The sequence below is a fragment of the Physeter macrocephalus genome, chromosome 18 (assembly GCF_002837175.3).
Source record: "Physeter macrocephalus isolate SW-GA chromosome 18, ASM283717v5, whole genome shotgun sequence".
Classification (NCBI taxonomy): domain Eukaryota; kingdom Metazoa; phylum Chordata; class Mammalia; order Artiodactyla; family Physeteridae; genus Physeter; species Physeter macrocephalus.
This window is the reverse complement of record NC_041231.1, coordinates 105,696,859-105,707,703: the sequence shown is the minus strand read 5'-3', so window position 1 is coordinate 105,707,703 and position 10,845 is coordinate 105,696,859.

Genomic DNA, 10,845 nt, shown 5'->3' with positions numbered 1-10,845 from the left:
TTTAAGCACCTCCCCCAAAAGTCAAACTGTAGAACCTTCAGTCATATTGACCCTGGGGGACTGGGCGCAGGGCCAAGCCCGCTACCATGGCCAGCCTGTCCCTCTGGGCTTGAGCCCCCTTGGCTCTCTCTCGTGAGTCTGTATCGGAGGTGCAGACTCAGAACCTGTTCACCACATCCAGACGCAGCTGCCATTTGCTTCGTCGCTGTGGTGTTGGCCCACATAGGTTTCCTCAGAATTTTTATTATTTGCCAGAGCATTTTAAAAGGAGGAGATGTGTATTAAAAGCCCAGATATCTGACTTCTCCGGAGAGCTGACTGTGCGCGGCCAGCCCCTAGTGGCAGCAGGTGGCTGGCTCTGAGCGGCTGAGGTCCCTGCAGAATGAGCGTCCGGCCCCTGTGAGGCCGTTTCCACCCACCTGACTATTCCACCACGTGTAGTACCTGCTGGGTCCTCACGTGAACGTGAACCGCTGCTCTCGCTCTACGTGAATGCTACTGGGGGTTCTTGGCCTTAGTTTTGCAGGCCAGCCGCATAGTAGGTGGGACCCCGCTGAAGAACCAGGCCAGAGAGAGCAGGTGTACAGCACCTGGACGCCGCCTGATCTCCACCCCCCCCCCCACGGTCTTCGTCCCATTTAGGGTGCCCAGGAGGCTCAGCAGCTCTCAGCAATGACACCAGTGAGTGATCCCTTAGCCCTGGCATCTTCAAGGATCCCCAGGACATCCTGAGCAGGAAAGCAACCGACCTCGACTTCATCGGCCCTCTTGGTCCTCGGGCCCAGAGTGCCACTGGCGGATGCTGCTCACAGCTTTGGCTACGCCATCTCTCCATCTTCAGGGTGGGCTCCACTTAACAATCCCCACCAAAGAGGAAAAGGCGTCTGGGGAAGAGTTTCCAAGAGCTTCCCTTGGTAGCAAATTCCAATGCCTAATAATCCTCCCTTCAGATGAGGGACTGTTTTCATATCCAACCAAAATCACCCCCGAGGCAGTTTAAAGGCATCTCATCTTATGAATGGAGAAAGAAGATGTGGTACATATATACAATGGAACACTTCTCAGCCGTAAAGAAGAATGAAAAATGCCATTTGCAACAACGTGTGTGAACATAGAGACTATCATACTAAGTAAGTGAAGTGACTCAGAGAAAGGCAAATATTATATGATATCACTTATATGTGGAATCTAAAAAGATGATACAAATGAACTTATTCATGAAACAGAAACAGACTCACAGACATAGAAAACAAAGGGGAAGAGGGGGAGGGATAAATTAAGAGTCTGGGATCGGCAGATATAAACTACTATACATAAAATAGACAAACAAGGTCCTACTGCATAGCACAGGGAACTATATTCAATATCTGATAATAAACTATAATGGAAAATAATCAGAAAAAGAATATATACATACATATATATATACATATAAATATACACACACACACACACATATATATATAAGTGTAAAGAAAGTATATATATGTTTATATAGATGGTATAAAGAAATTTATAAATATAACTTAATTATTTAATTCTAGTATTTATGTATAGTATATATAGGGACATTTTAAAATGCAGGCAGAACTTCATTTCCTTTCTTTTCTCCATGGGAAAAGTTTTTATCAAGTAGAATATATGCATTTGATTTTGAGTTCCAGTTCTTTTATTTTTCACTATGAGCATGTCATCTTTAACAACTAATGAGAATGAATATTTTTATTATCACAGAAACATGCAAGAAAATTATCAGAGAAAAGTCATTTCATCTTTGATGATAAAAAACAAGTAGATGATAAAGCATATCAATCATTATCTTATTTATACATCTAGCTTAAAATATATGTTAGTTTGTTGTTTTTTTTTAAATAAAACTAAGCCATTATGTTTGTACCTCTTGTTTGCCTACTGAAGGTATTCTGTGCTGAAAGTTTAATCCCAGGAAAGAAAGAATTTGAGTCTTGATTTAAAACTCTCACAAGAGATTGAAACAGCTTAAAAAATAAAACATATGTGATTTAAAAAAAAACTCCTTTGGAGAAAATAAAATTGTTTAATTAAAAAACACTAATAATTATTCTCCTGTACATCTTATAACTGCTCACAGCCTCATCTCACTTAAGAACTCTGTTAGTTGGTTAATAACCTCATATTTAGCTTGGACGGAATCCAATATCTTTCATTCAGAAAACTGCCTATATTCACATTTTTTATTGTTTTCAAACTTCATTGTGCCTAATTCCTGTGTAAACTAAAATGTTATGCCTCTCATCAGAGAAAATACGTTTGGGGAAGTCTGTTAGTTTTGAGGCCTGCCACACAGCAGGAGAGAAATAAATACACAATACAATGAATAATCTAGTCAAAGAAAATGGAAAAATCCACTCATCTGAAAAAAAATTCTGAACTTTAGTTGTTAGCTTTTATTTCTTTTCTTTTTTTTTTTTTTTTTTTACTTTTAGCAAGTGCAGAATATTGATATACTAGAGACACCTATAAATAGACAAGTTTTTGGTTTCCCATTCTGGTAACATTTGCAACCATCACTAATATCCCCCTCACTTGTAGTAATGTGGTGTGAATACTATTGACCTTCCCTGGTCTTTTCCCTGACCAACAACTTGAAATCCAAAGGTGAATTTATAAATGGAGAGAACTAATCAGCATAGCACCTTTCAGAGTGACCTTGGTAGAAAGGGTGAAGGACTTTTTTTTGGTAGGAGTTTAAGATTATGTAACAAGAGGAGTATAAATCATTTTTTGTTTGTGAATCCTAACAGAACTTGGCCTCAAAAAGTAGCTTAGTAATGATAAATGTATTGGACTCTTTTAGTTATTTGGGAAAAATAGAAAACTGCAACTCCAAGTTTTCTGACCCTGTATGCCCCTGGGACCTAAAGTTACCATTTCCTTCTCTCTGGGAGCAGAATCTGTCAAGACGAAATTTACGGAAGATTGTCAGGCCTGTATAATTTATAAGATCAAAGAGGAATCTTGGAAACTGCTGAGTTCTTATAGATATTTTCAAGTTTTGTTTTTTTTGTTTGTTTCGTTCTTATTTTGTTTTCTTTTAATAGGAGATGGATATATTGGAGTAGAAGGAAAAATAAAAGGAGTCTATGGAGATAATGAAGAAGCAGTATTAGGAAAGGAGAAAAAGTCCAAATGGAACATTATCTGCAAGTTCAGGAATTTACATTCTAGTAAAATTTTGAATAAGTAAAATTATTTAGAGATTGTAGATTTGTTATGGGCTTAGGTTATCCCCAACTAACAAGGGTAAAAGAAAACCTAGAACCAACTTATAAAACTGCTTTGTGGAAATGAATACATGTGTGTATGTTCCATTGTATAATCTGATAGAATTGGGAGTGTATAAAGTTTTGGCCCACTATTATGTGCTATAAGCCAGTGATTGGTAATTACTTCAAACTGAGCTACACATACAGTGTATGCTGGCAAACCAAGACATAGAGGCTGCAGGGTGGGAAGAGGAATTTCTCTCTTACACTAGCTGATTAGGCCAACCAGGTAAAAAAATAAAGGGACTGATTTGAACAGCTTTAGTTCTTATGATTTTGCAATGCCTACAAAAATTTAGCTGAGGGCCATTTTTATCTTTTATTATTGTGATGTGATATAGACTTTTCCAGAGTGGTAGGTAACATCTAATATTTCCAAGGCCCCAGAATGACGGGGCAATGTTCTACAGTAATTATTTCTGCCAAGGAAAGTCAATTATATGAAGGACCTGATTAAAGAATTACTAATTAATAGAATTATCTCAAAGAACCAAGTCCATGTTAATTGTGAATTGTTTTAGGGCAGAAGAAATCAGAGAAAATTAACATGTGTGCCGATTATCGCAAAATATTGTTTTATTTAAATTGTACTGTGTACAGCTCCCCATGTCCTCAAGTCCATGCTCTAGTAGGTCTCTCACTTCGTCACAGCTTACCCTTCCCCCTCCCCATGTCCTCAAGTCCATGCTCTAGTAGGTCTCTCACTTCGTCACAGCTTACCCTTCCCCCTCCCCATGTCCTCAAGTCCATGCTCTAGTAGGTCTCTCACTTCGTCACAGCTTACCCTTCCCCCTCCCCATGTCCTCAAGTCCATGCTCTAGTAGGTCTCTCACTTCGTCACAGCTTACCCTTCCCCCTCCCCATGTCCTCAAGTCCATGCTCTAGTAGGTCTCTCACTTCGTCACAGCTTACCCTTCCCCCTCCCCATGTCCTCAAGTCCATGCTCTAGTAGGTCTCTCACTTCGTCACAGCTTACCCTTCCCCCTCCCCATGTCCTCAAGTCCATGCTCTAGTAGGTCTCTCACTTCGTCACAGCTTACCCTTCCCCCTCCCCATGTCCTCAAGTCCATGCTCTAGTAGGTCTCTCACTTCGTCACAGCTTACCCTTCCCCCTCCCCATGTCCTCAAGTCCATGCTCTAGTAGGTCTCTCACTTCGTCACAGCTTACCCTTCCCCCTCCCCATGTCCTCAAGTCCATGCTCTAGTAGGTCTCTCACTTCGTCACAGCTTACCCTTCCCCCTCCCCATGTCCTCAAGTCCATGCTCTAGTAGGTCTCTCACTTCGTCACAGCTTACCCTTCCCCCTCCCCATGTCCTCAAGTCCATGCTCTAGTAGGTCTCTCACTTCGTCACAGCTTACCCTTCCCCCTCCCCATGTCCTCAAGTCCATGCTCTAGTAGGTCTCTCACTTCGTCACAGCTTACCCTTCCCCCTCCCCATGTCCTCAAGTCCATGCTCTAGTAGGTCTCTCACTTCGTCACAGCTTACCCTTCCCCCTCCCCATGTCCTCAAGTCCATGCTCTAGTAGGTCTCTCACTTCGTCACAGCTTACCCTTCCCCCTCCCCATGTCCTCAAGTCCATGCTCTAGTAGGTCTCTCACTTCGTCACAGCTTACCCTTCCCCCTCCCCATGTCCTCAAGTCCATGCTCTAGTAGGTCTCTCACTTCGTCACAGCTTACCCTTCCCCCTCCCCATGTCCTCAAGTCCATGCTCTAGTAGGTCTCTCACTTCGTCACAGCTTACCCTTCCCCCTCCCCATGTCCTCAAGTCCATGCTCTAGTAGGTCTCTCACTTCGTCACAGCTTACCCTTCCCCCTCCCCATGTCCTCAAGTCCATGCTCTAGTAGGTCTCTCACTTCGTCACAGCTTACCCTTCCCCCTCCCCATGTCCTCAAGTCCATGCTCTAGTAGGTCTCTCACTTCGTCACAGCTTACCCTTCCCCCTCCCCATGTCCTCAAGTCCATGCTCTAGTAGGTCTCTCACTTCGTCACAGCTTACCCTTCCCCCTCCCCATGTCCTCAAGTCCATGCTCTAGTAGGTCTCTCACTTCGTCACAGCTTACCCTTCCCCCTCCCCATGTCCTCAAGTCCATGCTCTAGTAGGTCTCTCACTTCGTCACAGCTTACCCTTCCCCCTCCCCATGTCCTCAAGTCCATGCTCTAGTAGGTCTCTCACTTCGTCACAGCTTACCCTTCCCCCTCCCCATGTCCTCAAGTCCATGCTCTAGTAGGTCTCTCACTTCGTCACAGCTTACCCTTCCCCCTCCCCATGTCCTCAAGTCCATGCTCTAGTAGGTCTCTCACTTCGTCACAGCTTACCCTTCCCCCTCCCCATGTCCTCAAGTCCATGCTCTAGTAGGTCTCTCACTTCGTCACAGCTTACCCTTCCCCCTCCCCATGTCCTCAAGTCCATGCTCTAGTAGGTCTCTCACTTCGTCACAGCTTACCCTTCCCCCTCCCCATGTCCTCAAGTCCATGCTCTAGTAGGTCTCTCACTTCGTCACAGCTTACCCTTCCCCCTCCCCATGTCCTCAAGTCCATGCTCTAGTAGGTCTCTCACTTCGTCACAGCTTACCCTTCCCCCTCCCCATGTCCTCAAGTCCATGCTCTAGTAGGTCTCTCACTTCGTCACAGCTTACCCTTCCCCCTCCCCATGTCCTCAAGTCCATGCTCTAGTAGGTCTCTCACTTCGTCACAGCTTACCCTTCCCCCTCCCCATGTCCTCAAGTCCATGCTCTAGTAGGTCTCTCACTTCGTCACAGCTTACCCTTCCCCCTCCCCATGTCCTCAAGTCCATGCTCTAGTAGGTCTCTCACTTCGTCACAGCTTACCCTTCCCCCTCCCCATGTCCTCAAGTCCATGCTCTAGTAGGTCTCTCACTTCGTCACAGCTTACCCTTCCCCCTCCCCATGTCCTCAAGTCCATGCTCTAGTAGGTCTCTCACTTCGTCACAGCTTACCCTTCCCCCTCCCCATGTCCTCAAGTCCATGCTCTAGTAGGTCTCTCACTTCGTCACAGCTTACCCTTCCCCCTCCCCATGTCCTCAAGTCCATGCTCTAGTAGGTCTCTCACTTCGTCACAGCTTACCCTTCCCCCTCCCCATGTCCTCAAGTCCATGCTCTAGTAGGTCTCTCACTTCGTCACAGCTTACCCTTCCCCCTCCCCATGTCCTCAAGTCCATGCTCTAGTAGGTCTCTCACTTCGTCACAGCTTACCCTTCCCCCTCCCCATGTCCTCAAGTCCATGCTCTAGTAGGTCTCTCACTTCGTCACAGCTTACCCTTCCCCCTCCCCATATCCTCAAGTCCATGCTCTAGTAGGTGTGTGTTTTATTCCCGTCCTACCCCTAGGCTCTTCATGACGTTTTTTTTTTCTTAGATTCCATATATATGTGTTAGCATACGGTATTTGTTTTTCTCCTTCTGACTTACTTCACTCTGTATGACAGACTCCAGGTCCATCCACCTCACTACAAATAACTCAGTTTCATTTCTTTTTATGGCTGAGAATCTTATTATTTAACGGCCACTCATAAACAAGCAACGCATCACCTTTATGTGCAGAAGCCCCTGGAAGGCAGAGCTAGCGTGCTCCCGCCTCCCCCTCCCCCTCCCCCCAGAGCACACGCTCCACCCAGAGTGGGCAGCGAGCAACAGCCTAGATCAGTCCCACACGTGAGAACTTGGCAGCATTTCCCTGAAAGGCGATCAGTTTGTAGAGACTAGTGGTTTCCAGCTCCACCTCTTTTGTTCAGAGCGCCTGCTCTTGACAAGATGGACCATTCTCATCCCAAACACGTCCCCAGACTTTCAAAAAACAGCCTGGTAGGTAGGTGCTGCCGTGAAAATGACCCAGCCGAAAGGGAAGTTGGTTTTCTCTGATTGTTGGACGTTGTTCTGTATCCTTTATGTGGGAAGGGGCGGGTGGGCGACATCTTAGGGGTAAAAGGTAAGGCGTCTCCACAGCTGCAACCATCCAGCTATTTCAGAGTGAAACATCTGTTTTAAGCATCTCACCCAAAAGTCAAACTGTAGAACCTTCAGTCAAGAGCTTCCCTTGGTAGCAAATTCCAATGCCTGATAATCCTCCCTTCAGATGAGGGACTGTTTTCATATCCAACCAAAATCACCCCTGAGGCAGTTTAAAGGCATCTCATCTTATGAATGGATAAAGAAGATGTGGTACATATATACAATGGAACACTTCTCAGCCGTAAAGAAGAATGAAAAATGCCATTTGCAACAACGTGTGTGAACATAGAGACTATCATACTAAGTAAGTGAAGTGACTCAGAGAAAGGCAAATATTATATGATATCACTTATATGTGGAATCTAAAAAGATGATACAAATGAACTTATTCATGAAACAGAAACAGACTCACAGACATAGAAAACAAAGGGGAAGAGGGGGAGGGATAAATTAAGAGTCTGGGATCGGCAGATATAAACTACTATACATAAAATAGACAAACAAGGTCCTACTGCATAGCACAGGGAACTATATTCAATATCTGATAATAAACTATAATGGAAAATAATCAGAAAAAGAATATATACATACATATATATATACATATAAATATACACACACACACACACACATATACACACACAGAATCACTCTTCCATACATGGAAACTAACACAACATTGTAAATCAACAAAACTTCAATTTAAAAATAAATAAATAAATAAATTTAAAAATAAAGGCATCTCATCTTACTTGATCAAGAGAAATGTGGAAGAACTGCTCAGCCCTCCCTGCAAAACACATCCCTCTGTGGACAAATACAATTATTAAATCACCGTGCAGCCTTCTCCTCTAACTATTAAATCTTATTTCTCAACCTTTTAATCATCATTGAAGCTCTCACCAGAACCTTCTGTGAATTCTCTGCATCTCTCTAGATTCATATAACCCAAAACTAGATGCAGAACTCCACCAAGGCTGAGCAGTGCTGAATATAATAGAGATTGCTTTGTGGTTTCTAAATGTGTAGTTTATTTTGTACTCGATTTCCAAACTGGAGCACTTCATTGCTGACTCACGATCAGCCCAGGGTCCGCAGGAGTTTTAGATACTTTTCAGCTCGACATGCATCTACCTTATCACTGCTCATCGTAGATCTGAAAGGTTGGGTTTTCCCTCTGCAAGCACAGTGCCTTTGTCTCTTCTGAACTTCGCTTGTGTTAGTTTCTCTCCATGTCCCTAAGCCACCAAGGCCATTCAGAATTCTGAACCAGTTGGATCTCTGTTCCAAGCAGATTTTCAACCCAAGCCCCGTCACCCCCGACACCCCTCTACCCTCTTTGCTCAGGCTGCCGGCATCTCCTGCCTGGACGGTTGCAGTAGCCTCCCCGGTAATCTCTCTTCCACTTCGCTCCTTCAAGTCCAGTTTCCACACAGAGGCCACAGCAATACTATTAAAATGTGTACCCCACCTGCTGCCCCTGTGTGGTGGGCCTGCTCCCGCGGAGGTGATGGCGCATTTTGGGGAGGGGGGCAGTGATACTATCCTGAGGGCCCAGCTAGGTGTAGGGGACAAGGACACAAAGACAAAGGGGTGTGTGCTGAAGGGAGATCATAGAGGGCTAGCAGGAAGGGGTGTTGAGCCCAGGCAGAGGCCCCAAGGGAGCCGGGCAGTGCAGTCCCTCCTCTTCCTGGGGCTGCGGTCTGCGTGGATCGGGTACCAGAGGCTGAGCCGTCTTTTTAAAAAACGGATCACACAGCCCCGTGACCGTGCATCTCCCTGGGGACCTGCAGTGACAGCCGTGCAGGGGAGACTGATGTATTCATGGGCACACCGGTGCTGAGCTTGCCCAGATCGGCGGAGGAGTGGCGGATATGCACGCCGACTGAGTGGTGACGCGGCGTCGCGTGAGCGGCCCCATCGCCCGCTCCCTCACAGCATGCTGCTGGCCCAGCAGAGCCAGGCTGCTAGCTAGCCGCGTGCCGGATGTGGACCAGAGGGGTGGCCAGAGGCGCCTTCCTCCACTGGAGTCCGTCCAGATCTCTGTCCGGGTTTGGGGTAAACAGGAGCTAAGCCTCACACTTGCCACTGGCTGTGCCTTTCCCCTGAGGCACCTGGGAGACCTTGCTGCCCACTGGGAAAACCTCACTCACTCCCAAGCCCCCCGGCGAAGATGCCGCGGTACCCAGGCCACCCCAGGCAGGGCACGACAGACGTGACTGCATTGTGGCCGAGGGCAGGAGGAGACCAGCTGTCACACAGCTCCACAAGAAGGGCAGGATCAGGTCAGCTCGAGGACACTTCCCAGGTGCCCTTTCCCGTCTCCCTGGGGGAGGGAATCTGGCACGACGCCCGCACACAGCCCCTGCTCAGGCGATGCCCAACCTATCCTGCCGTGATCACTCCTGCGGCCACCGAGTGTGCGGCTGCGGCCAAAGGGGCCACCGCAGGAGCCGCAGCCGCGGCGGGGCAGCGGGCGCCGTGAGCGCAGCGGCTCCCAGGCCCGCGGGCCCAGAGCGGGCGGACACAGCCTGGGGGGAGCGGCTCCCAGGCTGCAGGAGCGGCTCCCAGGCTGCAGGAGCGGCAGGGCGGCAGAGCCGGGGGGCGGGGCGGCAGAGCCGGGGGGCGGGGCGGCAGCCGGTCCCGGGCGGCCTCCCGCGGGCACGGCGGGCGTGCAGCGTGGCCCAGGGCGGGGCCTCGCGTCCTGCCTGCAGACGGCCGACAGCAGGAGCCCTTCGGGGGAGGGTCCCGGCCAGCGCTGACGCCCAGAGGGAAGACGCGGCAGCGGGGAGGGCGGAGCGCGGGAGGAGAGCCCGCGCCGCGGCGGGGCTGACACAGCAGCGTGAACCGTCCTCCAGCTGGATTCCTGAGGGGTGACGAGAGAAAACGGCCCGCGCAGCACGGGGCCGCGGCTGCTGTCTTCACAAAACCACCGCCCGCCGCGAAAGAGCCTGCCGCTCCGCAGTCGGGGGCCTGGGACGGCCAGTCGGGGCTCCGCAGTGACCGACCGCAGGGCCAGCTGTCCCTTCCGGAAGGTCCCTGCCCTCCTCTGCCTCTGGGGCTCACCGCTGGGGGGTGGGCCGCCGCGTGTGAGGCCTTGGAGGAGCACGCGGGCCACCGTGGAGACAGCGGCGGGTGGCCAGGGGCCGAGGTCCCTGCTCCCGCCCGGACCTCTGGGATCAGAGAGGCGGTTACCTTGGACCCCGATAAACAGCCTGGAGCCCCAAGTGTTCCCAGGGCCACTGCAGCTTCCCTTCCTGTGGTCAGAAGGGAGCCGAGGTGAGAGAAGCTCAGAGGACAGGCATCCTCTGGGGTTCCACGGCCCACGGCCCAGCAGTGACCGCGCGGTGGAATCCGCGATGCCCCCAGCTCCCACAGGGGGCCCACCTCACTCCCTCCCTCTGGGAGCCAGGCTGGGGCACAGCCTTGCCTTCCAGTCCTGGCTTTGGTCCCCAGGCTGCTGGCTGGGAGGCACCCCCCATCCTCCCACATCTCCCCCAGGACCCTGAACGCAGACTTCAGTCCTGGCCCCAGACCAAGCCAGGGCAGGAGCCCCATCTCCTTGGGAT